The 27,446-nt window shown below is 38.7% G+C and overlaps 1 protein-coding gene across 1 annotated transcript in view; it reads right to left on the minus strand.

The window, feature by feature from the left end:
• SARDH (sarcosine dehydrogenase) overlaps positions 1–27,446 on the minus strand; it is a 2,624,838-nt gene that overhangs the window by 424,159 nt on the left and 2,173,233 nt on the right. The gene's annotated exons all lie outside the window — the stretch shown is intronic.

Here is a 27,446-nt window from a genome sequence, read left to right on the forward strand (position 1 = left end):
ACACTTTTAAATATCCTAGTCCATTTTGCACTGACGAGAAAGCTGTATGCACACTGTAAATCTATTTTGGCCATGTGTAGCACCACTAGATTAGAACATGATGGCATGACAGTGCAAGAACAAATAAGGTTAGTATTTGTTTTCAAATAGCTGTAACTACGGAAGTTGTGAGGTGCTGGGAAAGGTGAAAAGAATTCTCAATGTAAAACTAAGGTCAGCTTGTGCTCAAAATCCATCTGAATCAGAAACACAGCTCATATAATGTGCAAAGCCATAGCAGTGATATAACCTCGCCCTTTTTAATTTCTACAAATTCTAATACCTTGACAGGCATGGACCCCATTTCCTAAGTTAAAGTATGATTAAGATTCATGAAATTAGTTTTGTTTCAATCTTCAATATTAGCCAAAGGTGCTCTTCACAGCACCCGCAGTGTGCATAGAATTGATTCCTCCTGCAATTCGTGCAGAGTTGCATGTATCGGTAAAGTAAATACGACTACATTTTTTTTTATGAGACTCATTATTCCTACAACTACTGGAACTGTCTGGGTATCTTCCTTTAACACTGCCCTCATTTCTGCCTGAAAATCTTGGTATTTTAATCTTTGTGTCTCTCTCTACACAAGACACTGTAATTACTGGGTGTTACAACTTCAGTGCTACTGAGGTCTTTTTATGGACTACGATATCTAAATCTCTCGCATTTATTTTTTGAACTGTTGGTAATGGGTGATCCCATGTAATATAAACTTCATCATTTTCTATAATGCTTTGTGGCTCATGTTTCCAGTGCTTCTCAGCTACTTCAACATTATAATGTTTGTACAGTCCCCAATGCAACAGTCTTGTCACATTATTATACCTTTCAGTATACAGGTCTTCTGCCATCAGTGCATCACAACCAGCAACAAGATGTGTGACTGTTTCCAGTTCTGTTTTACAAAGCCTGCATTTGTCTGTTTCTCCAGCATGTCCAGTGGACTATGTAAACCAATGTGTACTTAGTCCATTATCCTGGGCTGCCAATTTTAACCTTTCATCTTTTGGTTTAAATTCATCTCTCCTTAACCATTCTTGCATTAGATCCTGAATGGCGGGAAGTTATTCCAGGAGTTTTCTGTACATGCAACTGTATTTAAGCATTTTTCACATTTCTTGCCATCTCATCTGATCCTTCATCTTATATTCTTTTATTTGTTTGGCACATTCAGTTGCTATCTGATTTTTGTCTGCTGCTAGTTTGAGTTCCATTTCAGCTTAACATCGGTATGCTTCTACTAAACTTAGCAGGGAAGTAATTCTAGACTTTTTCTCCTCATGTTTTAAAACCTTCAGTGTGGTTGGATCTTGTGAGATCAGCAGATATGTATGCAGCCCCATGATTGGAGATCTATACGTGTAATCAATTTTGAGGAGGCCCATACCTCCTTCAGAGTGCAGAATATACAATCTTAGTGGTTTACGCCCATAATGTCAATGGCCACAATGACAAACCAGATTTCACGAACTCTGAACTGCACCTTCACAAAACCTGGAATGCCAGTATTCCGAACCAAAAATCTTGCCCTATTTTTGATCCATGTTAGCACTTGTTTGTAGTGGTGGTGCAGGCGAAAATGTCGACTTTCAATGGTTTGTCAGCTTTCTGAGGTTTTGGTGGTACAGGTTTTGTGGAAATGGTTTGACATTGTACACGTTTGCTGTTGTGACCTTCAACATTATGGAGGTAAACCAGTCTTGGTATACACCATTTTTAGAAATCTGAGAAGCATAAAGCATTTTTCTTTTTTTCCTGTGCAACTGATCCATTACCTTTTGGGACCAGTCAACCACCTCAAAACTAAGATAGAACAGGAAGAGCAAACTGGTTTATAGCTTGTACTTTGTTCCTAGAGTTAAACTGTATTTTCAGTATTAATTTTAGTTTTCAAAATATTCTGAGGTTTTATTTGCTTTTGTTCATATTTTGTAGTCGATTCTTCATCAGTTCCCAAACATTTACAAACCCCTCCTGCTCAAATCACTTTATACCACATTCCTGTCCCAGACTGGTATTTTCTTGGTGATGTACCTTTCCTGCTTTCCAAGGCTGCTTTTGTACATCCTTATATCATATGAGCAAGTTTGATCACTTGCAGTTGAGCTTTTTCTTTTCCCCCCGAATATAATTTTTATTGTTTTTTGCAAGCTTTGTGAACAGAAAAACAGACGCTTAACAAAAAGCTTAATACAATGTTTACAGAAAACAGTCTTGTTGTAGCAATGTGAGTGATTACATATATTCAACAATAGCAAGGTAATAACAGGTAAATTAAAATAAACATAAAAAGAGAAGGATTAAGTACTATCCCAAACATGCAGGACTACTATATAAAAAAACACAAATCTTAGGGATAAAAAGTAATACAAAGACACCCCTGATAACAACAACTGTGAAAAATGATAAAATATAATTAACTTTAGTAAACCTAAAAGTGAGTGATGGTTCGAGGAACACATTAATGTCTGATTTAAGAGTGAAATGAAAGAAGGGGGTATATTCTTAGAGTAACACTATTTACATTATTTACAATTATCTACAACTTGGATGCCTTGACATGTGCATAACAGGACATCAACCAATGTGATTTACAATTATCATCAATTATTTGATATAGGACTAGAAAATTTGACCACAGCGGACTCCATGGGTTGCAATAATTGAGGTAAACGTTGCATGGTAATTACTTAATTTGAATTAAGTCAAATAGACTGCACCAGTAATTCTGGAAAGTCTTTTTTTCTTTTTACTGCTAGAACAGATTTTATGTGCAGAAAGGTACTTAATTGCCATAGTTTTGAAGTTCTCCCAAGAGATTACAGAGGGGTTTACCCAGTTCTTAGCTATAAAGTATTTGAGAAAAGCACACACTGTTATTAGGGTGTGCCTCCAGATTCCTGTTAAAGGTTTAGGTATTGTATTCAGAATTGTGGTTTGCCAGGAGAAGGTGGTCTTCTCATAACCCATTTTTTTCAAGTTGAGCTCTAAGGGAGCACCATAATTTATATATGCTTTTATAGCTTCAGAAGATGTGGAGTAAATCTACATGCTGGAGGGAACAATAAGGACATGCAAGATTTTTGTTGTATCCAAATTTTAATAGGACTGCTGGAGTATAATATGAATTATTATTAATCATAAGCTGGGTATAAATTAAATGTTTGAAAGGGGTGAGATTTAGGGTGTCCCAAATTGCTTTATATTTGGTTTCAATAGAGATTTCACCTTACATGTCATCCTAGTATATAGAGTATAAAAGTGACTGTTGATATCTAATGTTTATTAGAAGCTTGTAGGCATGAGATAGCATTTTTGTTTCTAAGGGAGAGGCTTTTGATGATTGATCTTGTTAGATTTACATCTTTTGTTTTATTAATGATTAAAGTTGTCTTAACATGGGGTCATATCTATTTGGGGCCCCAAAAAGCCCTTTGACATCAGCAAAGTTTTCAGGATGGTAAAAATACCATACCATGGCATTTTTAATTAAGAGAAGGGTAGATAGGTCTATGATGTTACTGTTGATTTTTATATTTGGATTTAAGTGAATTGGTTGAAAAACAAGGAGAATATCCTGTAGATTAATAGAACGCATCAATGATTGAAAGATGTTAATTTTATTTTTTAAAGCAGGTAGAATTTTAGATTTATATTCACTGTCAAGCATTAAGTATGAGATGGAATGAGGGTTTACTTTGAGTGAATGTATGTAGTTGCACCAGATTTTGACCCAAATTGGGGTCCACGAGTCAACCGATGATTCATAGTTTGCAATTTGGATTAAATGATTTGTGTTTATTACATTGGATTAGAGACTAAATGGGAAGGCTCAATCCACCTTTTTTCTTTTGAAAGAATTAGCTTTCTATAATAGATTCTAGTTGATTTGTGGAACCAAAGGAATTTTGAGATGCTGGTTTACATTTTGCTGAAGAAATTTTTGGGTATATTTAAATTTATGGAGTTTAGATGGAATAATATCCTGGGGAGAATGTTCATTTTAACAATGGCAGTTTTCGACAGTAAGGATAAATTAATATTTTTTCCATCTAGATAGGTCATTATTTATTTGTTCCCAGACTTTACACAGGTTTGCCTTCATTAAATCCTGGTGTGTGTGCATAAAATTTATTCCAAGATATTTGATTGAATATTTGACAGGTATGTCAGATAGGAGGAAGTAGGATTCTAGGTTTTTACAAGGATTTAGTGGGAAAATAGAAGATTTTGTGGGATTTACTTTATAATTTGCCACATTATAGAAGAGGCGTATTGATTTCCTAATTTTATGAAGATTACTATCCGGGAGCTCAAAGTAAATGTTTAAATCATCAGCAAATGCTGAAAACTTTATTTCTATGTTATTTGGTATATGATGGTAGGTTTTTTGGTTGATAAACAGTAGAAGAGGTTCAAGATATATATTAAAAAGATATGATGAAAGGGGGCATCCCTGTCTAGTTCCATTAGTGATTTTAATAGGATGGGACATTGTTTTATTTATGTATAGGGAGGTAGCAGCATTCGTGTAAAGCATTTTTATAATGTTAATCATAAAATCAGGGAAATTGAAGTATTGCATGGTTAAATATAGGAAGTTTAGATCTACACTGTCAAAAGCTTTAGTGGCATCAAGTGTGAGAGCGTAGCTGGGGTGTTTTTTTTTTTTTAGAAATAACATTATTGTCTTTAAAGTACGGGTATTGTCGCATAGCTGTCTTTGCTTCATGAAACCTAACTGCTCAGGGGAAATAACCAAAGCCAGAACGTTTTGCACTCTACTTGCTAGGATAGACCTCAGAATTTTTATATCTATATTAATGAGGGCAATGGGTCTGTAGCTGAGAGGGTTAAGCTCATCAGAATTAGGTTTCAAGATGAGAATCATTTTAGAGTTGTTCATATATTTATCAGTAATCCCCTTATTGATGATAAAGTTGCATAGGTTGAGAAGAGTTCGAATAAGTTGATCATTAAGAATTTGGTAAAATTCACCTGTGAAGCCATCTGGACCTGGCACCTTGTTGGGTTTGAGCTTTTTGATAGCTAGCTTTATGTCATTCAGTGTTATAGGACTAGCTAATAAGTTATGTTGTATGTGGCTTAATTTGGGAAAGGACAACTTATCAAGGAATTCTTTATAAATGTCCTTATGTGTTTGATTTTTGGGGTTGTAAGGTTCTTTAAAGATATCTGTGAAGGAATTAATGATGTCATGATTACTGTATATGGTTTTGACTTTGTACTTTAGTTTGGATATATAATTTGGTCCATCTTTGATGTTCATTAGTTTGGCCAATGTTCTGGTGGGGGGTTGTGCCCATTCCGAACATCTATGAAGGCATCTTAGTTTGGCTAAGGTTTGGTTTTGTTGGTGAAATGAGTATATATTTTTTTGAATCTCATGTAGTTTGCTTTCTAGGCCACAATATTTATTTTGAAGTTGTACATCTAACTTCTTGTACTCATTAGTGAGGTCAGTTATATACCTTTGCTAACTTTTTTTTTTTTTTTTTTTTATAAAAAGATGCTTTTTGAATAAGTATCCCTCTGACAACAGCTTTGGCAGCAGCCCACTGAACATCGAAGGGGATGGAGCTTGAATATGATTCTAGCTCAAACTGTTTTTAAGTATTGGATAATTTTGTTTATAACATCATCTTTTTTAAGGATATTAGAATTTAATGTCCAGGAGGGACTGCTACCTCGGCCATTAAGATATTGGTTTGGGTTGATACATAGTGATATATCAGAATGATCTGAGATAGATCTTGCCTCAAGGGGAACATTTTTAATTTTGTTTGAGAATACATCCGAAATTAAGAAAAAATCAATTCTAGACCAACCTTTATGAGATGCTGAAAAGTAGGTGTATCTGTTCACCTTTCTGCCATGGTCAGATATTAGGAATGGGTCAATTAAGTTGAAAGTATTTATCAGGTCATGGATAGATGCCATTAGCTGGGGGGGGGGGGTTGTTTCCTGTTTTTGTTTGAGCAAGGGGTCAATAAGTGAATTCCAATCAACACCTAATATAAGGCAATGGTTAGTATATTGTAGTCATAGATTATGAATTTCACATACAAACAAATTATGGTTGTACATGGACAATATATATTTAGAAGCAGTATAGGGCAGTTTAGATGCGGGTAAGGACAGGAAAACAAAAGACACCAACGACCATTAGGGTCTGATTTAGTGGTTAAAATTTCCTCTGGGAAGGTTTTTTTTTAATTAGAATGGCAGTACCCTTTGATGAAAGACTATTTCCAGCTGAAATTATGTGACTGATCCAGACTCTCTCTATCCTTATCCCACTGTCCATTTGTCAGGTGCATCTCTTGTAAGTAGAAAATGTTAGAATTGTCCTGGTAAATTAGTTGCATAATCAATTTCTTTTTTTTTTTTTTTATTTTCCGGGAGACCATTAATATTCCAAGTGTTTACTTTAATCATTATGGTTTAAGATTTAAGTGTACAATATTGTACAAGTAATTTTAAAGAAAGTAATTTGTATAAGTTTGTCATTATTTTAAGCATAGAGTTAGTTATGTACAGAAGTTAGTTTGAGTAGAGTGGCATCCAAGTACCCTACTACAGACCTAGCGCCTAACCACAGGTCTCCCTGAAATGATCTCCTATAACATACAAACAAAAGTATAATTCTTGTAACAAGATCATTTTTCATATATAAAATAGCATTATAAAGTAGCAGGGAGAAAAACATATTAATCCCAATAATCCAAGTGTCAGCAAGCATTGGAATACCCACCACCTCGCCACTCCATGGAATGATTAACGAAGACTGAAAGTAGAATAGGGCCAAAGGCATCATGGTTCTGAATACACTGGACATTTACATTAGAAACCATAAACAGAATGCTCAGTGAAGAATATATTGTTAAACTATTTAGAAGTTAAAATTAGTTAACTAACTTGGTATAAAAACAAAAATGTTTCATCTTTACCCATAGAACCTGCTCAGGTTATGACAAAACTACTGTATTAACTCTTCTTCTAAGATATAGAACCAAGAATTAAGCAGCACACAATCTATTTGGGCTTTAGTGTATGCAACTTTGCTTCTATCTCTGTCAGGTAAGATGTCTTATCTAAACTATTGGATTATCCTTCTGTACTATACAACTAATATGTGCTGTCATCTCTCTTACAAAACAAAACATCAGCTAGAAATGAAGAGAGCACCTCTAGTCTGTAAATGTAATATGTTAATTCAAGAGAAAAAAAAACTTTACAAAGGAGGCGAGTACAAAGTATTTGCCTCAATTAACATTTCATCACCTATGTTAAGACAGGAACAACATGCTTAAACATTTAAACAATAAAGCAGTCCAGAACATTAGCTTGATCTTGATGGATCATATATTAAAGAATAAACAACCATCAAACAAGTCTTAGTGCAGTAGATTCTGAGATCAAGCATGAGTGTAAGAATGCATGCGTGTAAGACTACAAGTGATTCAAATGCCAGCAGTATATATAACTTTAACTGCCCTAAACGCACACCTACATAATAGGTATTCACTTCTATTCTTCATAGTTTAGACAATTTTATTTAAACCATATATGAAGATATTTATTAGTATGCTCTCTTGAAAAGTAAATGATAAAATATAGGTGTACACTGTATAGGGAAAATATATAAACCACTTTTAAACCAAATGTTCTGCAGCAGCTGGAGGACACAAGCTGTCTGCTAGCTTCAGAAACCAATTATTTTAGGACAAAACAGCTCATTTTTGATTAAATCAGTGACTACTGCAATCTCAGTGATGTGCCGCTGCATTTTCGGCGACCTCCCAACCTCGTGATGTTATCCGTCGATGTTCCTGTTGCATTCTGGGTAATAGAATGTTGAAACAGCTCTGGAAGCCCGGGAAAAGGCTTGGAGAGCAAGAACAAGGCCCAGGAAGGCCACAGAGAACTGCCACAACCAAATGCAGCAGGACCAAGTGCCATTTTCTCATCAAAATGGGAAACCACCACCAGGAGGAAACAACCAGATGCACTGCATGCAAGTCATTTTACAGTTTGAAGTGGTTTCGGACCAAAAAGAAATGTTTGGCTGTTATTCCATCAGGTTATGCAAGTATTTAATTTAAGGAAAATGCACTGTAATTTTGATTTTTAGTGCCATTTAGAAAAATAATGACATTTTACTTACAGTTTGTTATACAGTTTATGCCATATGTAATGATACTGGCTGTTCCACAATAGTAGCAACGCTTCTTGGTTTCATATTGGTGAGAATATTACTTAAAAAGTATTTTAAGAGACAGAAAAGCAGAAAGGTTATTTGATTAATTTAACTGTTTGTCTTACAACTGGTGTACTGCTCAGGTACTTTCATGAATGCTTTTTTTGCTTCATCCACTGTTTATATTAGATATTTCATGTTATTGTGTTGGAAGGAAAAAGTAACTGGATATTTCATTTGAAAATGTGTTTTCTTTTTAATTAAAAATGCACAAAAAGGAGCTAGGGCTTGCCTTTGAACTTTTAGGGGTTGTAGAAGGTCCTGGGAGACTAATTTTATGCCCTCTTCATATAATAGTGCTTTTCGTTTTTGCAACCATAAAGATTGTATTTGTACGTGCAGCATTTAGTAACCTAGCATATATTTGTCTAGGAATAGCTTCATCTTGTGATCTGCATAGTGCTCTGTGTGCTCTTTCAGTTACAGGGTCTTTAGTGAGGGCTCTGTTATCACTGACTGTTTTGAAGGTTTCCGAAAGTATGACCGGTAATTGAGTTTGGTCAAACTTTTCTGGGATACCTCTTATTATAATAGTGTTTATAATTGTATAATAGCAATAACCGACGACGTGGTGTGCTATATTGAAGATTTACCCACGGTTGCCTTTGTGCCCTCGTGATTAAACCACACCAGCCATCGGTAAATCTTCAATATACCAGACCACGTCGTTGGTTATTGCTTAGATATCTTTTTCTTTGCCATGTCCATAATTCCTCAGATGTCTCCTGCTCCTCCTTGTTTGTCCATGCAAGGGGGACTCATTGCATCATCATGACATTTCATAAAATGTGTTAGATTTTCTACACTAAATTGTTCACTTTGCAGGTACTCTGTAATGTCAGCTCTATTTTTAACTTCCTCTTTACTGATCTTCTATTCTACATTCCCCATTTGTGATCTTACTTTTTTATGGTGAAATTTTCCATATCTGGGTTCATTTGCCTGTATTTCTCTTTGAATACCTTTGGAGCTGTTTTTATTAATTAATTTGGCTTTCTCCTCTGCATAAATACTGTATCATGTCAGATCTCAGTTTCTTTCCCATGCCCATATTTCATTTTTACATCTTTCATAAATCTCTAGATTTTGTTCTTTATATTTTCACGTGTCCTCAGTCACTTATTGCAAATGGCACAAGGTTTCTTCGTCTATATAATGATTTTTATGAATCTGTTGTATTAACAAACACAAACCGGCATTTGAAGTTTTTGGCATTTTTTTTGTGCAAGTATTTTTCTTCTAATTTAGCTCAATCTTTTTGTACATCTTCTGTCTGAAACTTCTGGGCTTCTTGCATAATAGTAACAATACACAATACATACATACAAATATTTTAAGCATTAACGCCCTTCTAGCCTGCCAATATACCAAAGCAGTTGTTCATAGGTAGGTGCTAGGCTATTGGCCCTAGGGCCTATATAAGCCTAGCCAAAAAGGTACTCTGGCTTTCATCCCCCAAGAAGATTATTTTCCTGTGCCCCTGTCAAGCAGAGCCCCAGAGGTGATCCCCGGGGTGAATTTCCTGTTTCCCATCCAATCATCAAGATTTTTCTTGAGTGCTCATCGGGAGCTTTGTTTGATATAGATAGGTAGTTTTTTCAGAGTATGGGAAGTCTCTGGGACAGGAATCTATCCTTCCAACAAATTCTGTTTATTGTGGTGACAAGGTTTAGGTGCATAGAGTGTGTGGCTCGGAGGGATTGGGATTTCTTTAAGTGGAACATGTCCAACAGTTCTGGGTTTGACATAGCTTTGTAAGTTAGGCAGAGATGACCCCTGAGTAGGCGAAATGCGACGGAGTAAAGCTGGAGTTTTTTGAGATGGTCTGTGTAGGGCATCTGTTTGAGGCCAGTAATCCTCTTTGTGAGGTATTTCTGCAGCCCTTCCAGTTGTTGTAGATGTCTTGTGAGGCACACACCAAAAGGGGCGTTGTACTCTATAATGGGTCTAATAAGTGACAAGTAGAGGGGAACAATGACCTCTGTTTTCCTGGATGAGAAACCTTTTGTGATGAGGTGTGCCATGTAGAAGGATTTCCGGACTACTGTGGTGATGTGATTATCCAAGGAGAGACTACTGTCCAACTGTGTCCCAAGGTCTCTTATCACACTTTCGGTGTTAAGTAGACTACCACCTATGTTGTAGCTCATGAGTACAGAGTTTTTACCAAAGGGGATGACAATGCACTTTCTGGCATTGAGCTTGAGGCCATGGCTTTAACACCAGGCATTTGTCTCAGTGAGGCCCTTTTGTATGATGTCCACATCATTAGGAGTTTTGATTATGGCTCCTAGTTTGCATTCATCTGTGAACTTCATTAGCCAAAGACCTCCTGTGTTAGCCTGTACTTCAGAAAAGTAGATACCAAATAGGAGAGGACCCAGGACTGAACCCTGTGGTACTCCACTTGTCACTGGTCTGAAGTCGGATTTAGAGTCTGCTACTTTCACAGTGTGGGTTCTGTCAGTGAGCCAGTTGGTAACCCATCTTGTGACATAGGGATTTATACCTAGTTTAGTGAGTCCATCTATAATTCCATAGTGGAGGATGGTGTCAAAATCCTTGGCAAGATCTAGATAGGCTGTGTGAACCACCTTACCCTAGTCTACGGCTTTGGTGACTGCTTCAAAGAAGTCTATCAGGTTTAGGAGACATGATCTGCCTTTTACAAACCCGAACTGGGTTGGGTCCAGAGTTTGGAGATTACCAATGTCTTTGTTTATAAGTTCCAGGATACGTTCCATGGCCTTGCAGGCTAGGCTCATTAGGCTAATGGGGCAGTATTTCCCAGGGTCCGTGGTAGCTCCCCCTTTGTGGAGTGGGATAACCGTCATTGTGCGTCATTCAGTGGGCACAAAGCCTGAGGTGAGGTTATGATTGAACATGGTGCTTAGGTGGAGTGCCAGTTCATTCTGTAGTCCATGTAGAACACAGCCTGGGATTTTGTCAGGTCCTATCGATGCTGTGTTCTTGGCTTTGGAGAGTGTGGTTTTTACCTGTGCAGCCTTGATTAAAGGAACTTTGCATTCTTCCGGTATAGAGATTGGCCCATTTAGGGGGTGAGAGAGGGGTAAAGTTATCACTGAACCTATCTGCCAGGATGTTGGCAATATCAGTTGGTTCTGCATATTTAGTGCCATTGTGCTGTAACTGAAAGCATATCTGAGTGTTGCCATTGAGATTCTTGACATAGCTATAGAATGCTTTGTGGGTGATTTTAGAATCAGTGGTGATTTTGTTTTTAACTAGCTTTGGAGGATTTTATGAGGGATCTCAGCTTTTTACTGAGGCTGACCAGGGAATTCCTCCAATCATGGGATTTTACTCTTTTTTGCAACAGTTTCTTTCTTCTGTTGTGGAGTTTGTTTATGGCAGGGAACCACCAGATTGGCTTCCTTTTTTTGGAGGATAACATCTTGGTTCTGTTAGGGATAGCATGATTCATGCACTCGTGTAAGTGCTTATAAAGTGCATTTGTGTAGGATCCAGCAGTCATACTTCTATTGTCTATCTGCATGGATGTGGTGAAGTTTGCCACTTCTGTCTTAAGAAGCATGAAGTTGGCTTTGGAGAAATTTTCTACGGTGGTTTCCCTATTGGGGGGTGGGGGCGGGATGTGGATGTCTAGGGTGATTAGCTTGCGGTCGGATCTGACCAACGAGGAATTGACCTCTGGTGTGGAGCACCAGTCACCCATGTTGGTAATGACCAGGTCTAGGATATTGTTGCCCCTAGTGGGGATGTGGATAAGTTGATTCAAGGCATTGGAATTTATGAATTCCAGAAAATGTTGAGCAAGAGAGTTGGTACACGAGTAGTTTTCCCAGTTAATGGTGGGGTAGTTGAAATTGCCCATTATGAGTGTGTTGGGTTGTACCCTAATATTTTCCAGTGTATCAAGAAATGAGGAGTGGGAATCCTGGGGCATGGTGGGGGATCTGTAGCAAGTTACAATTTGGACTGCGGTCTTACCCAGAGTTAGTTGCACTTTGGTAATCTCGGATGCATTATGCTGAGCAACTAGCCTGGAGGTGTGGATATCCTTAATGAATGTGGACACACCTCTGCCTTTAGTGTTTTGGTCCAGGTTAGATGGCCGAAAGGTGTGGTATGAATTATAGCCTGGGTAATGCAGGGATGCTCAGCTCTCCAAGCTGTTCTTAAAAATATCTAAACTAGTGCTTGCTTTAATGTAGTTTGGAAGTCTGTTCCACACATCAGCTGCGCTGTCAGAGAAATGCCCTGTATACTGGAATAATATCTCCTCTTAAATATCTATATGAGACTGTGTACAAGTTCAGATATTTTAGTCTTTCTTAACTTATATTTTCACATCCATGAATGCTCTTGGTATATTTCTGCTGTATTCTTTCCAGTTTACTCATGCTTGTTTTCTTATAAAGTTTCCATAATATTATTCCATACTCAGGTTTGGGTCTAATGTAATAAACAATGACTTCCATCATTTCTGATTTCCTTCACTTTATAATCTTTTTATACTACCTATAACTTTATAGCTATCATTAACCAATTGGTTGATATGATTAGAATGAACTCAAAGCTGGATCTACCTATATACCAATGTCCTTAAATTAATCTATAGTTTCAGTCCCTGTGCATTAAATATTCACCTTTCAGTTTATGTCTCCTAATTCTCACATGCTTAGTTTTCAAAGGATCATAGGAGGTTACTAGGCTATCGACCCAGAGGTCGATTCAAGCCTAGCTGTTTCATCCCGGTGTAATACCATAGATACTCTAGTCAATGCCCAGGATTGTATTTAGTAATGACTGCCCATGTCCAGGGAGGGTTGTGGGCTGTATCCCTGCTAAGAACTTATGGTGCCCCATCCACTCATTCAGGTTCCTTTTGAACAGTGTCGTAGAGGTGCTCTGCTTCTCATGAACTGGCAGCCTATCCCAAAGATATGGCAGTTGCTGGGAGACAAATCTGTCCCTCCAGCATGTCCTAGTCAAGTTGTAGACCATATTTAGGTCCCAGGAATGGGTAGCACTAGTCCCGTTTGATTTACAGATGTGCAGCAAATCCATTAGGTTTGGGTCAGAGATAGCTCTGTAAGCCAGGCTTAAGTCTCCTCTAAGAAGTCTATATGATACTGAGTATAGTGACAGGGACTTTAGTCGGTCTGTGTAAGGCATATGCTGGAGTCCCTTGATCTTATTAGCTAGAAACCTCTTAGGTCTCAACAGTTGCTACAGGTGCTTTGTATGGTACATACCAAAAGGGGAGTTATACTCAATTATGGGCCTGATGGGGTTATAATCTCCTTTGCACTAGAAGTGATGCCTTTGCTAATCAAGTGTGCTATTTAGAAAGCCTTAGTTACTACAGTACACACACACTGGTCAACGTTAAGGTCAAAGTCTACTTGTAATCCCAAATCTCTTACCACTTCATAGGTACATGATGCATTGTTGTTAATTGATAGTGTGAGGGGGACACTGTTTTTATTGAAGGGAATGATGATGCATTTCTCTGCATTCAGTTTGAGACTGTGACTAAGACATCAGTAGTTGGTCTGTGCAAGACCTTTCTGAAGTATATTGACATCATATAGGGATTCAATAATTGCACCCAGTTGGCAGTCGCCCACAGACTTGGTCAGCCACAGCCTCTTAGTTTTGGCCTTAACTTTTGAAAAGTATATACCAAATAGTAGGGGCCCAGCACTGACCCTTTTGGCACCTCACTGGTGACAGGTCTGCTGGTCGATGTGGAGTCACCCATTTTGATAGTGTGTATCTGTTTTGTGAGTCAGTTGGCAACCCATCTTGCAACAAAGAGGTTTACATTCAGTCTGCTAAGTTTATCGGTAATGCCTGAGAGTGGGATTGTGTCAAAGGTCTTTGCCAAGTCATCGTATGCTGTGTGCTCATATTTGCCCTAGTCAATGGCTCTGGTCACATTTTTTTAAGAAATCCACCACGTTTAACAGTCAGATCTGCCCTTGAAGTTGAATGTGGTCAGATTAAGGGTTTGGAGGTCACCTATTTCTTTATGTGGTCCATTATGATAAGTTTCATGGCTTTACAGATGAGGCTGTTCAGACTTATGGGTCTATAATTCCTTGGGTCTATTGCTAGGCCACATTTATGGAGAAAAATAGCTGTTGCTGTTCTCCATTCTGCAAGAACAAAGCCAGTGGTTAACGCTGTGCTTGAATAGGGTACTTAATGGTGATGTTAGTTCATGTTTTATGTTGTTTACAAGACAGCCTGGGATGCCATCCATCGAAGCTGTTTTTTTTTTTTTACCATAGACAAGCCTTTAATGACCACCTTCTCAGACATGTATGGTGGGGGGGGGGGGGGCAAGGTTCATGATAAGTTTGGAGGGGATAAGGGAATGAAATTTTCACAAAATATGTCCGCTAGCAGGTTTGCTAGCTCTGCAGGATTAGTGTGTGTGATACTGTTACTCACTAGTTTGGCGCTTGCTTGGGTCCTACCTTTTAGGCTATGTATATAGCTGTAAAAGGCCTTATGATTATCCTTGGATGTGATTGCTAAGTTTTTCTCAAAGTTACCCTTACAGGATTTGACAAGTTGTCTTATTTGCCTGTTGAGGCTGAGGAGAGTGATTTCCATTGTTGAGGCCTCATCCTAGTTTTCTTAAGCAGCAACGTTTTGCATTTGTTGTAAAGTTTGCTGATGCTGGATGGCCACAAGGGCAGCTTTTTTTTTACTTGGTGCTCTGGCTTTGATTCTCTCTGGAATAGCAGAGTTTGTAGACTTATACAAGGGACTGTACAGCACTTTAGTGTAGTTAGCACTTCCAGGTGAGGTGGGGCTTGGAATGGATTTTTACCTTCTTCTAGGAGGGTATAGTTTGCTTTGGTGAAGTTTTTTAGTCTGACTTCACTCTTTGTGAGTTCTGGTGTTAGTGCCAGTTCAAAGGCAACTGATTTGTGGTCAGATTTAACTAATGATGGTCCTACACAGTTGCTGTGGTGCATCTGTTTGCCATGTTAGTGGGGACCACATCTAGTATGTTTCTCCTCTTGCTGGGGTTCCAACAGTTTGTTCCAGGGCGTTTCAGTTGAAGTCAAGGAGCTTTTGTGCTAGTGAGTTAGGGATAGAGTAACAAAGTCATGGAACATTTGCACTATTCAATTAGGGCTAGAGTAGGTTTCTCGGTTGATGGTGGGATAATTAAAATCCCCCCATGAACAGAGTGCTTGGCACTATTCGGATTGACTCCAGTTTGGTGAAATAGGCTCATGCACATCATGACCCATGGAGGGGGATCTATAACTAGCTGTGACTTGAATGGGGGTCTTACCCACAGTAACCTGAACATGGAGTAATTCCATGGAGTTGTCCAGTCTAACTAGTCGGGAGGTGAATTCATCTCTAATACAGATAGAAACACCACCTCCTTTGGTTCTCACACATTCATTTTGCAGTCTGAAGATATGGAAGACATCACAGCCTTGGAAGACTGGGGTACTCTCTCAGGCCTTGAACCAGGTTTCTATGACTGCACAGACATCTACATCCTCCAGTGATAGACGTGCTGCTAGGGTTTGCAGCTTTTGGTTTAAGCTAATAGCGTTTAGCAGCATAACCCTTATTGTGTTGTGGTTGGTAATTTTCAAGTTGGCAATTTTGTTTTTGGACCTTGCCTAAAAAGGGCACTATGGAGTTGGCAAGAGCCTTTGCCAGCAGCCAAAAGCCTAGTGGTGCAGTGCAAGGTGCAAACTGTTTCTGGCAAAGCAGAGATGTTCGTCAACCATGTCACCCCAGGCTGACAGGAACTGGATCCTCTTTGAATGACACCAAGAAAGAAGCCAATTATTGAAATCAATCATTTTTTTGTTTGTAGTGTGGAATCATTCTAGGTGAGGATAGTATGCTGCCCAAGGCTAGGGACATACCTGCCTGGGACACATGCTCAGACAACTTGATCATGTCTCTCAGTATAGTCCAGTGAAATGCATCTCAGGTCATTCACATCAACATGAACTATAACAGAGTCATAATGATACTTGCTGCTGAGAGACCTGAGGAATCTTGACACCGGACATGCAGCTGACTGACTTTCTCCTTATCTAACCTGGGGATTGAGACATTTGTGTGTCTTACTATGGAGTCTCCAATGACAAGAAAATTTGGTTTTTGAGAGTTATGCCTTAAGGGCTTAGTAGGCGAGACACTGGTGTTACTACTTGTCTTAGGTGCTGTGGGAACTGTGTTAGCTGTAGCAGTTTTTTTTTATTTTGGAGGTCTCTGGTGTTTTGGTAAGTTTTTTTGAGAGAACCTCTGCGTACGTTGGATGCATAATATGTGTATGAGTAGTGGTACTATGTGCATGAGTAGTGGTTGGTGAGTTATCAACCTCGTCAGTGTTACTGTTTTCATTACAAGAGAGCAGAGATTCAAGATTCATGGTGTAGATATATCTCTTGCACTCTGTACTAGAGTGAATTATTAGTAGACAGTTGTTCGTGTTAATGAGGCAAGTCATTACCCTGCCTCAGGAGACCCAAGTCAACAAGGCAGGATGAGCAAGGGTAGTCCAATAGTCCATAATGCTAGGTTTGAAGAACTGTTATCATAAAGGGGGTGTTTTCAGGACTGATCTAGGAGGTGCTCTGTAGATGGGTATTTCTGATGGGGTTTTTGGCTGGTGGTGTAATAGGCCACAGCTCACTAGCAATACTTCTTAGACTGGAGATGCACTAGAGACGACATCTACATTAATGTAATACAGCTATATCCAAGGGAAAAATTGTTGAAACTATCTGTCCAGCTATGGGGCACAATTGCAGAGCACTGCTGTAAACAAGCAGAAACCCGCTGAAATGCAAGGCTTAAATACCAGAAGCTAAAAACTTAAAAAAAAAAAAAAAAAATTAAATCTTAAAAAAAAAAAACAATGAGTGTGCTTAGTCCAAGCCCTGGGCCAATCACTCTTCACCAGACAGGTTTCAGTCAGCACACTTCTATCACATGGGTGCAGAAGGGACTCGTCCAATAAAAGATGGTTTGGAAAATGAGCTCAGAATACAACAGCCACTCAGGAGCGGCTCATGCTACAGGGCTGCAGGACTGCAGCCCCCCCACCTGTAAAATGAATAAAATAAATTCCCCATTGCCCCCACCGTAGAACATATAAAAATAAAAATAAAATTACAAATTTCTGGACTCCGCGCATGTGTGCTTAGTTCCTGACTGCTGTGTTAGGCATACCAGAACTCCACGCACACATGATGCATGCTCATTCCTGAGCTCCAGGCTGCTCTGTTAGGCAGTCCGCATAGGGAAGGCAGGAAATTCCGTCCTTCCAGCCCAGAGGTCTGTGCGGTGATGACCGCACAAACCAGTAGGTCACCGGACTGCATCGCCCGCAGGCTGGAGGCTCCAGCCTCGTCACGTCTCGCAAGGACCCAACAGCAGGAGGCTCCAGCCTCCTCACATCTCGCGGGAGACCCAACAGCATGCACGGACCATTATGGAGAACAGAGACAGGTGATCAGGCTGCAGGATCACTATGGAGGACTTAGCTGGGCTGCTGCAGAATCGCACGGAGCACTGGGCTGCTGCAGAACCACATGGAGGACAGAAACAGGTAGGGTGTTTATGCAGGACAGAAGTGTGTGTGTGTGTGTGTGTGTGTGTGTGTGTGTGTGTGTGTGTGTGTGTGTGTGTGTGTGTGCCCCAGTTGCTACATGGTGGTGGGTAGAGAATAAGGCTTGAACCCTGTACCTTGGGCCCAAGTGACAAGAGCCTGAATTCCATACCCACCACCATTTGTAAAACATTTGCAGATTTTTGCCTCATATTTGTTCTGTTCCTCATAAAATCTGTGGTTTCTGTATTTTTGTTACTTAACACAGCCAGTAGTGCAGTGGTAGGATTGTTGCCCGACAGCTACAGGTTGTCTGGTTTGATTCTTGGCTGGGGTGCCTTCTGTGTGGTGTCTGCATGTCCTCCCTGTGTTTGTGTGGGTTTGCTCTGGTGTCCTCAGTGGATATTTGTCCCTATTTTTTGGACTGTATTCCCCCATTATTGGCTTTGTCCAGGTTTTTTGTGCCAAGGTTGAGAGCTATGGTGAGAACTGAATTCACTAAATGGTAGCCATTTAAGTTTCAGTCTTCCTTTCTTTCATAAAAATAGATGATTTGGCATAGTGGTATGTTGCTCTAACTGTTTTGCTTAGGGTCCTGGGTTCAATACGTGGCAGTGAAATGTATGGTGATAACACAACATTTTATTCTAGCAACTTTCCAACATTATTCAAGCAATGCTTAAAATGTGTCCCTGGTTTTTGGGCTTTTGTCCCCCCCCCCCCCACAAATAAATGTTGGCTTTTTCCAGATTTCTTGTGCTGCAAAGTTCAGAGATACAGCTGAGTGTCGAGTAGATTTTACAAGGAGCTGAGAGCTGCAGGGGAACAAAAGTTTAGTGCTGCTTATGACGAGTCTGCTTACATTGTTAATAGCACAATAGGTAGTGTACTTGCTTTTGATGCGGAAGGCTGTGGGTTCTACTCCCACAGTAGGTAGATCCATTGCTGATACTATACTCTGTTGTAAAGGGGATGGATGCTGCAGTCCTCTTTGGCGCAGATACCTAGTAACTATGAACTTGTTATCAGTTTGCCATCCATTCCCTATTGCGATATTACTAGCTTATCATTTTTTTAATGCAACATAGGCAATTTATTCCTCAAGGGCAACAGGCACTTTATTTGTAGATGAAACAATGACATATAAAGTTGTTTGCTAGCAGTAACCTCATCATTAGTTAACAGATTTCTTTAATGTGGAATTATTTAGATGACTTTACTTATGCATATTTACTGATACTGGTGGACTGTAGAAGTTTGAGTAGACTTTTATGATGGAAATGTTCTGAATTGCGCAGTTTTGTCATTACTGGTGCATGCATTTTGTTTCATTGTTTTCCGGAAAAATGTTCAAAACAATAAATTTAAAATGCCCTCTAACAACTGTACTGTATTGTACAAGGAATATAATTTAATACAGTCAGGAAGGTGTATCAAAGAGCATGTGTATGTTTCGTGTTCAAGGGGCTATGATTTGAAAACAGCCCAAAGTTAATCTTTATCTGCCACTGGCAAAATGTATTTTCTTTGAATGTGGATTTCAATGCTGTTTCAACGAATGTGAGTTTCAAGGGCAGAGAAGTTTTAATGATAAGTCTATTTTCATTGTGAGACTGCATTGCTTTGTTTAGCAGATATCTATTAGATTTTATGCTGTAAAATATAAAATAAAACTTTCAAATGAAATCCATATCATCGCAGAAGTAAAGCAGTATGCACATTACAGTGTTTATGGCAAATGGGGCAAAATAACGAAGGAATGGGACACTGGAATGGCTGCAGGGGGGACGCTCCATTCGACCATGATTTTGTGAGGGGGGGACAGCAAACTCAGACAGCCTCGGCTGAACTATACCTCTCAACTGTCCAGAATTTTGCAGAATGAACAGATTTTTGTTTCTTTTTGGTTTGTTCCTCATAAAATTTGTGGCTTTCTGCCAAATCATTTAGGAATGAAGTCACTAAATAATGACAGCCATTGAGTTTCAGACATTATAACCTTCAGAAAAATGCATGCTAAAGCAAGACCTGTTATTCAATCAACTGTCTTAAGTTTATACAAGAGCAATTTTTAGTACTGTTTGCATGTTCCCCCAATATATTTGGCCTTGTCCAGATTTCCTGCATTAAGAGGTTGAGAGGTACGTGCAAATAAATCTCTTTATAGAATTAGGAATATCCAAACCTCTCAACTGTCTCCAATTATGGCTCAAAATGTTACTCTCCCCCTAATAATCCCTCTGCAAAATGGCAATTTTGGAAGAAAACATGGAGGGCTTACAATTATAAATAGCTGTAATGATCAGAGTTATAGATTACTTTTATTTCAGAAATGCATGTAGATGCTCTTATACTGTGGTGGTGGTGCTGCGGTAGCATTGTCACCTCACAGTAAGACGTTGTCCTGTTCAATTCTCAGCTAGAGCGTCTTCTGTGTGGAGACATGCGTGAATGGGCATACCTTCGTTGAAGGTTGTGCGTCAGGGCTGGCAACTCGGCATGTAAAAAATCTACTGCCAATCATTAGCGGACCAGAGTTCCGCTGTGGCGACCCCTAACCGGGAAAAGCCGAAAAGACAAACAGCAACTGTTAAAGAATTACCAACATTGAAAGTTTTTTCATTGTTTCCATGCAGAGAATATTTACATAACTAGATCACGTATAAGCCTTAGGTATTGAAATGCATATGACAGTATTTGTAATAAAGGACAGGTTTACAGCATTTTCAGAAGCTCATTACATTTGTTGGAGACTTGCAGTTATCTTTGCAGGCTTTACCTGTAAACTAAGCAGAATGCCAATCTATCGTGTGTTGTCCATAACATGTGCAGTAATCCTTTAAGCAATTTATCTTGAGCTTGTTTCTTGTTCGCTGTTCATTTTTTACTTTGGTCATGTGTTCTCCATGAAACAAGTAGATAGTTGTTGTCAGGCAGCCAGCAGGTCTTTTTTGGATAAGAAACATTTTTACAAGTGGGGGTATCACAGAGATTGCTACTTTCATCATGTTACTTGGTAATTTTATAAAGCTGAATATAAATTATATTTAGAACTGCAGTGCAAGGAGAAGTGGTTTGAGCTGAGTGCTGCTTGTTTTTTTTGATACTTGATTTTGACTGGCATTCCAGTAATGTATTTAAAAAGCAATTTATTTTTTCATGCCTCTTAACCTTTGTGTTTCCATCTAGATATTAAGTAAGTTGTCATGTAGCCAATGCATTGAAATATTTTTTTCTTCTACACTTCATTTTTGTCTTGATTGGACTCTCGTAATGACGGTTTGGCACCCAGGGCAGCATATTTAATTAAAGTTCCAGTTGTTGTGGTTTTGAGCATAGCTCCACCTCTTTCTAGTTGGTCACACCCCTTCCCATTGGCCCCACCCATTCAGCTGTCTCCAGCACCCCCTCTTTAATTTGAAGTCACCAGCCACTACAAACAAATAGGGTTGCCACCTTTTCAAATGCCCAAAGTGGGACATTTTTGGTATAAACGTCAGATTTTGCAGGCCGAAACATACCCACGGCCAGTACAAAGGACATAACTTCACTTTTTTGCCTTAGTAAAAGCTTATTCTTATAGCATTTTAGGTGTTTGAGATACAGAATAAATGTTTTATGCAACTACTACATAACATACAGGAAGTAATTTTGTCCTAAAATGTCAGGACATTTGCCATTTTTACATTTTTTTTGCAGGACACAACTGCCCAAAGAGAGACTGTCCCTCGCAAAGTGGGACAGGTGGTAACCCTACAAACAAATACAAATGCAGCAAACCTGTCTCTGGACTATGTTACAGCTACTAGCTACACTAATTTAGGTAGGAAACACTAAATGTTTTAACAGCAGAAAAACAGTAATGAGACACAAAAAATGTTTTAAACAGCAAACAAATCAGATATTTAAAGCACTACTTGGTGGGAAACAGAACAGATGCTTTGCAAACAGTGAAAATAGGAAAAACAAGCTTTGCAACAGTGAAAACAGCAACAAAATACAACTTAACAGGCACAGTAAAGGCAGACAAATGCAGTACAAATGGTGAGTTTAGTTTACAGTATCAAAATACAGTATTAAATAAGCAGAACACGACAAAAAGTGCAGTAAATAGTGTAAAAACAAGCAAAAAAGCAGTCAACTTGTAGTTTTCGGGAAGCTGAAAAGCCTCTAATCTGGTATCTCAGCTCAGAGTTGTGGCTGATAGCCCACCTCAGTTCAGCTTGGTTTAAACAAGCAGAAAGTCCTACGCCCAAATGGACAATTTAGTCAAGTTCTTTTGCAGCCATGCCTTATCTGTAACACATGTAATCAGTTTACCCAATTTCAGGTCAACTGCATACAGACTGTAGAACATCTCAGATGAGAAATATGGGGCAGATAGGTACAATCTAAATAAGTAAGGAACTTGGACAGAGCCCCATAGGACCCCCTGACTGTAACAAAGTATTTCACCTGTCCAATTGCTGTATGATACTTGTCATGTCCTGTTTGTAAAGCCATGCAGCTATCCATCTTATCAATTGTAAATCAATACCTAGCTGTAATTTATTGATCAGTGATTTGTGTATGACCCAGTCAAATGCTGAAGTTAAATTTATATACATTACATCAAAGCACAATAGCTATTATATTGTTACAGAACATCATGTTACAGGTGGTGCTAGATCTATTTTCAACATACGCATGCTGATATAAGGTTCCGAGCCCCAGCCTTTTCAAGTCTGAAAATATTTTTTTCCAATATTACCTTCTCCATTATTTTTCTATAGTATGAAAGTAGAGTTAAAGGTCTATATGACTTTGGGTTTGTCCTACACCCTTTCCCTTAAAGACAGGTTTAATAAGCATGTCTCGAATCTTGAGGAATCTCCCCATATTTATATGACCTAGTAAATAGATATAACGGTACTGCAAGTTCTTGGTGTAGTGCTCTCAGGTCATTATTACTTATTCTGTCTTCTCCCAGTGCTTTGTTTGAATCCAGTTTGCATAGCTCTTTTTCAATATAATCTGTTTTCATTCCAGTATCTAAGGTTACCTGGATATCACTAGCACTACTTGCTTATCAAAGTCCACTCTGTCATATTTATTGCTCTTTTATGGCCTGTCAGTTTTGGTGGACTACTACTTCTGTCTACAACAGGGGGAGTCATCTTGGTGAAATTTTGTAAAAGCAGGGTCCTCCTCATGAAGACACTTACCAAAACTTGAGGATGAATTAAATTCTAGCAACACTGCACTCCTTTGCTTTCTGCTTTCATCATTTCACCATATAGAGATGCATTCATAGGCTTAGTAAGTTTGCCAAGAAACTATATCATATCATACCATATCATATATATGCAAATAAAACCAAATGCAACACCAGCAATACATCAAGAAAAGCACCTTTACATTTAAGTAGTAAGACAGAAGTGGTAAAGAATACAGTTAAGAAGTAACTAGAGCCATCAAATGGGTGAACAGTATGGTCATTGCTATAAAGACACGTTTTGGATTTCTTCTGTTCCACTAGATATGAATATGGTGTTGAAAGCAGAGCATTACTCACTGCAGACAGTTGAAGAAGCATTCTCTTAAGAATGCCACATGCCAAGTTTTTTGCTCAGTAACAAATGCAAACCAGGGTTTCTAGCATATAAAGCTACATCAAAAAAAGCTCCAAATTATGTACAATTAAAATGCCATTAGTAAGGTGCAAGTCCATTAGACTCCCATTTATTTCATCAGCATCAGAAGTGCTTCTGAGAACTATTTTTCAGGTAAGTGAAGACTTGAATGGTGTTGTAAACATCACTGATGGTGTATTACTTAGAGGCACAAGACAACATAATTTCAAGCCAAACAAATCTAGAATGATGTTTCTGAAGTACATTGACTGCATTCTAAGGCCAGTGGGCCAGAAGGTACCACAAAAATTACATATAACTGTGCAAATGACAGAAGACAGTTGGGTATTACAGAGATTTCAAGGAATGATAAAGTATCTAGCAAAGTTTATATGTAATATGGTTATGCTTGTAATGTAATAAGGGAAAATAATAAAGATAAGAATAAGAATAATCCCCCTTATATAATACACTGGGCACAAATCTAATTAGTAGGCAATATGTGAATGCAGCTACAGCATCTCAATGGGCATGACACTGATTAGGTCCATTTGTAAAAAAATTCACAGTGAAAGTGTGGTGCTTCGTGGAGCATCTCTCAATGCTGTTTATCCCAGCAGGTGGAAAAATTTAAAAGGTTACCTAGGAATTCAGCCAAAATACAGTAATAGTTTAATTCCCTCTCAAAGAACCATCCCCACTGACTTCATAAAAGTGAACACTTGACCAAAAAATAAATGGAAAACTTAGAAACAGAAAAATTAAGGAAAAGCAGAGGAAAACACTTAATCAGGTACCAAAAATGTCAACAATGCAGTAACAGCTAGGCGAATGTATCAAACATTTTTTTTAATCAAACAAGAAAAAGTGCAGTAAAACCAAATAAAATGGCACAAACAGTATAAATCACAAAGCAGATCTAAATGGACAGGAAAAAAAAGTATTTTCCTGAGGAATCAATTCAAAAATACATTACTTTTAGAACATGAGCTCAGTGTGCAGCCTTCTAAACTTTATAGGCAACAATCTCTATGGAATATCTATTGCAGATTTACCTCATTCATTAGCCACAAATCAACACATCTGTTTTGTTGACTATGCACTGATACTAAATGCACTAAACAGTGATGGCAGTACAGTACACGAAGGACTGGATTATCCTTGAAAAGTGTTAGGAGTGCAAGTACAATGAAGCAAAAAAACAGGCAGTTTGACAACGGAAACCTCCAAACAGCTTAATGTGGAGAAGTATTACTACATAAGGTACAGCAACAGAAAAAACATGTAGAACTGTGGAATCAGATGTGGAGGAGCTATCTGTGACAAATTGGAATAAGAGAGGCAGCAGTACAATTGACACCATATTTTCAGACAGATATTGGAGAAGCAGGAGATGAGGGTGCAATTCAAATGGGCATTCCTAAACAAAAGGGAAAGATAACACAAAGTCCAAAGAATGATGATCTGTGCATTCCTGTGATGGTTCAAAACCCTGGAAATGCTGATAGAATTAGTACAGGTTATATACACTGACCCAAAGACACAATTATGAGCAATGGTTAGACCAGAGGTCTGCAACCTGTGGCTCTGGAGCCACATGCGGCTCTTCCACCACTCTGCAGTGGTTCCCTGAAGCTTTGAAAAATAATGGCCACTCTGCCGCATGACACACACACTGAGATCAATCGAATGATGGATTTAAATATTGTTCTTATAAACATAGAAACTTGCTAGAATAACATGGTTTCTTTTACCATGCATTCCACATACACAGAGTGATCCAGCAATTCCTTGGCAGCAGCAGCATCTCCTGAAAGGTTTCCGTACCTCTCCACAATACCTCTGAAACTCTTAACCACAAGAAATCTGGGCACAGCCACCAATAAAGGGGGAACAAAGGAAAAAAAATAGGGACAGGTTTTAAATATTGCTCTTGTAAACTTAGAAACTTGCTTGAGTAACACTTTCTGTGCATTTTCCACGCACACATGCACACAGTTACCTGTCAGCTGTACAGATTTTCGCAGAATGTCCTGATTTTTGCCTCATATTTTTGGTCTACATCTCATAAAATTGTGGTTTTCTGGCAAATCAGTGGCAAATTATTTCGGGCTGAAGTCAGAAAATATAGACAGACTTTTGAGCTTTAACTTCATACCCTTCAGAAAATTCATGCTAATGCAAAACCTTTTACATCAACTTTATAATTTTGTACTAGCAGTATTTAAAACCTGTCCCTATTTTTTGGGTCTTTGTCTCCCCATTATTTATGGCTTTGCACTGATTTCTTGCTCTAAGAAGATGAAAGGTACCACACACACACACACACACACACACACACACACACACACACACACACACACACACACACACACACACACAGCAATCCCAATAAAAATCTCAACAAAGGAACAAAGATAGACACGGATTTTAAATATTGCTCTTATAAACTTATTTTATACATATATATATATATATATATATATATATATATATATATATATATATATATATATATAAAATAACTATATCTAAAACTTAATATGCTGTGTTATCTTCATTTTACAGGTCAAATATGTTTTGTGGCTCCAGATGAATTTTATTTTGTAGGAGAAAGGCCAAGATGGCACTTTTGATAGAGAAGGTTGCAGACCCCTGGGTTACACTGACACAGGGGTTAAAAGTGGGAGTTGGTGTTGATCTGGGCTCAGCTCATAGCCCACTACTATTCATTCTGGTGATGGACTAGATCCGGCAAACAGGCCAGAGGGGACAGATTAACAAAGCTGCTGTATTCAGATAATATGACACTATGAACAGACTCTGAACAAGAAGTTCAGCAAATGACAGGGGAATGGAATGCAAAACTAAAGGCACACGACACTAAGCATAGTAGTTGCTGAAGCAAATGGCTGAATCCACAATACAGCATTTTTAAAGTAACTGGAGACAAGACTTGCCAACTGAAAATGTTGAAAATGATTAGACCAGTGACAGCAATATGATAAACCTGTTACACATTTTTTTATCTGAGCTAGAAGGGCAACAGTGCAACAAGTTAACAGCTTCAAGTATCTAGGAAAAACATCTGAGAATATGGGAAATGTGAATGTGGAGATCCCAATAGAGTAAGAGGTCATGCAGGGAACTAACAGTGTGAAAGGGGTAGTATGTGACAGATTAATGCAAAGGAAATTAAAACGTAAGGTGTACAGAAGTACTTCTGTATGGCAGTGAAGGTAGGTCAGCTCAGGAAGCTTGAGGTAACACTGATGAACTGCACAAGATGAGTTGCAGGATGCACACTGCGAGACAGATGAAGACATGAGGACAGAGTAGAAGCCAAAGTAGCCCCAGCTGCAGAGCAGGTAATGGAAAACAGATTACAGCAGATCAGTCACATGTCAGGGAAGTAGAAGATGATCTGGTAAAGCAGGTTTGAGACAGACAAGAAGAAAGGACTAGCAGACAAGAACATCCAGCCAGGAGATGGCTGGATTGTGAGACAGAAGACCAATGGCAGTTGGGCCTGACTTTCAAAGAAGGTAAGCAAGTGGCTCAAAACTGAAAGAACTGGTGATAGCTGATGCAACAGCTGGACCCCAAGAAGAAAATGTAAAAAACATGATTGAGGGTGATGGTGATGATGGGACAGACAGCAGTAATAGGTTCATACTAGGCTATCTGCCCTAGGGCATTTATAAGCCTAGCCAGAGTGTGTTTGGCTTTCGCCACCCATTTTAAATGAATTTTGCTATGCCCTTTTTCGAGGTTAGTATACTGTGCCTCTGTCTAACAGTGAGACAGAAGTGATACCTGGGGTAAACCTACGATCTCCCATCCACTCATCAAGATTCCTCTTGAAGAGAGTCAATGAGGGACTCTGCCTAACCTGGACTGGGATTTTATTCCAGAGTGAAGG

This window comes from Protopterus annectens, chromosome 16.part0, assembly GCF_019279795.1.
Source record: "Protopterus annectens isolate FY-2018-M chromosome 16.part0, PAN1.0, whole genome shotgun sequence".
In the NCBI taxonomy this organism is placed as follows: domain Eukaryota; kingdom Metazoa; phylum Chordata; order Ceratodontiformes; family Protopteridae; genus Protopterus; species Protopterus annectens.